At 57.2% G+C, this 2,500-nt stretch overlaps 1 non-coding gene across 1 annotated transcript in view; it reads left to right on the top strand.

The window, feature by feature from the left end:
- Positions 1 to 1,640: 1,640 nt before the first annotated feature.
- The window catches only part of LOC126148380 (small subunit ribosomal RNA), a 1,909-nt gene continuing 1,049 nt past the window's right edge, over positions 1,641 to 2,500 (top strand). Inside the window, exon 1 of the ribosomal RNA XR_007530425.1 lies at positions 1,641 to 2,500. This exon is cut by the window's right edge and continues 1,049 nt beyond it. This is a non-coding gene — a ribosomal RNA (small subunit ribosomal RNA).

Here is a 2,500-nt window from a genome sequence, read left to right as displayed (position 1 = left end):
CCACGTTGTGCCTTAACCTAACCCACGTTGTGCCTTAACCTAACCCAAGTTGTGCCTTAACCTAACCCAAGTTGTGCCTTAACCTAACCCAAGTTGTGCCTTAACCTAACCCAAGTTGTGCCTTAACCTAACCCAAGTTGTGCCTTAACCTAACCCAAGTTGTGCCTTAACCTAACCCAAGTTGTGCCTTAACCTAACCCAAGTTGTGCCTTAACCTAACCCAAGTTGTGCCTTACCCTGCTCTGTAATTGGCATATGACACGTTACATTAATGTATTGTCCAACCGCAACCCGCTCAGAATGTTGTGTACACAGCTACGTGTCATCTCCCCATAACAGCTGCATTGCAGTGTGGTACGCCATAGAGACGTGTGGGAGTAATGGACGCAGTGGATGGCGATCAGCATGAGCCGTCTCTTCATGTAGTGGCGCGTGTATGCAGACGTAGTAGTCTCTTCTCACACAATGTGATAGCACGGTGCCCCGCGTTCCACATCTGCGACATGCTACAGAGGCCGGTTGACAGTTGGTCGCGCAATGGACATCGCATACGTACGGGGGCACCTTCCACGTGCCCTCTAGTCGGGCACATTTTGTTGCGTGGATGTGAGCGGATGTAGTGTGTCTTGACACCTGACAGGCAGGCATGCAATAATAGTTGACTTTGCAAACGGGGATGGACGTGTACGTTTACTGGTGACGTTACGCAAATGAACAACTGGTAACCCGTTGTGGTGCGGTTGTCCTTGCTGGAGGTACATCTGTGAGGGCAACGATCGGTACAGCTACGAAGCGGTCCCCACCATACCAACGAACGTGAATGTGAATCTGGGTGTGAAGCGATACGCGGCTGTGGGTGGGTGGGACTGTCCCCGGCCGGTGAGGGGGGGCCGCCCGGCGTGCTGGCCGCGCGGTGCGTGGGCGCACGCGCTACAGCCGGCTGGTGGGGGCGCCCAGTGGCAGGCGCGCCGGCCGACGGACGCGGCAGGCGGCGCAGCTGCGCGCCGGGGCACCCTGCGCGCGGCGCCGTGCAGCCAAAGTGGGTCCTCGCCGGCCCGGTGCGAAGCGCGGTGGACATCTGCAGTGTGCTGGTCCGATTGAGGACTGTGTGCGTTGAGGATGCGCCGCCGCCCGGCACTCGGCGCCGCGACGCCGTCTGCTGCTCGGTCGCCCCAGCGGTTCTCGCTGGTGGTTTGTATCGCAGTTGTGCAGACGTGTTGGCACGTGCGCTGTGCTGGGAGAGTTCGCTTCGGCACCCACGTGGGGCCTTTGCCCTTCTGTGGCGCTGGCGTTGGAGCTGCCGGTCACCGTAGGTGGCGCGTGTTGTCTCCCGCCGGCAATGCCACGACAGCACGCTCCCGGGCCTCTGTCGGCAGCGGCAAGCTCAGTTGGGAGCACGGGTGGTCGCACCTAAAGCGTCTACTCGCCTAACTCCGGGCGATTGCGCCTCTCTCGAACCCGACCAAGTACTTAGGACGGCGCTGCGCGCCGCCGGGACCTGAGAGGGTTTCGAGGTGTATTGTGCAGGGGAGCTCAGCCTCCTCCTGTTTGCAGAATAATTGAGCGGACGCTTGCGTGTTCGCGCGGGCCCCTGGGACACACTCCCGGGCGGCCGGCTGCTCAGCTCTAGTTGACGCAGCTCCCTGGTTGATCCTGCCAGTAGTCATATGCTTGTCTCAAAGATTAAGCCATGCATGTCTCAGTACAAGCCGCATTAAGGTGAAACCGCGAATGGCTCATTAAATCAGTTATGGTTCCTTAGATCGTACCCACGTTACTTGGATAACTGTGGTAATTCTAGAGCTAATACATGCAAACAGAGTCCCGACCAGAGATGGAAGGGACGCTTTTATTAGATCAAAACCAATCGGTCGGCTCGTCCGGTCCGTTTGCCTTGGTGACTCTGAATAACTTTGGGCTGATCGCACGGTCCTTGTACCGGCGACGCATCTTTCAAATGTCTGCCTTATCAACTGTCGATGGTAGGTTCTGCGCCTACCATGGTTGTAACGGGTAACGGGGAATCAGGGTTCGATTCCGGAGAGGGAGCCTGAGAAACGGCTACCACATCCAAGGAAGGCAGCAGGCGCGCAAATTACCCACTCCCGGCACGGGGAGGTAGTGACGAAAAATAACGATACGGGACTCATCCGAGGCCCCGTAATCGGAATGAGTACACTTTAAATCCTTTAACGAGTATCTATTGGAGGGCAAGTCTGGTGCCAGCAGCCGCGGTAATTCCAGCTCCAATAGCGTATATTAAAGTTGTTGCGGTTAAAAAGCTCGTAGTTGGATTTGTGTCCCACGCTGTTGGTTCACCGCCCGTCGGTGTTTAACTGGCATGTATCGTGGGACGTCCTGCCGGTGGGGCGAGCCGAAGGCGTGCGACCGCCTCGTGCGTGTTCGTGCGTCCCGAGGCGGACCCCGTTGAAATCCTACCAAGGTGCTCTTTATTGAGTGTCTGGGTGGGCCGGCACGTTTACTTTGAACAAATTAGAGT

The sequence above is a fragment of the Schistocerca cancellata genome, unplaced genomic scaffold (assembly GCF_023864275.1).
Source record: "Schistocerca cancellata isolate TAMUIC-IGC-003103 unplaced genomic scaffold, iqSchCanc2.1 HiC_scaffold_885, whole genome shotgun sequence".
Taxonomy (NCBI): domain Eukaryota; kingdom Metazoa; phylum Arthropoda; class Insecta; order Orthoptera; family Acrididae; genus Schistocerca; species Schistocerca cancellata.
The sequence above is the reverse complement of the archived record's forward strand: the minus strand, read 5'-3'. Positions and strand labels throughout refer to the sequence as shown.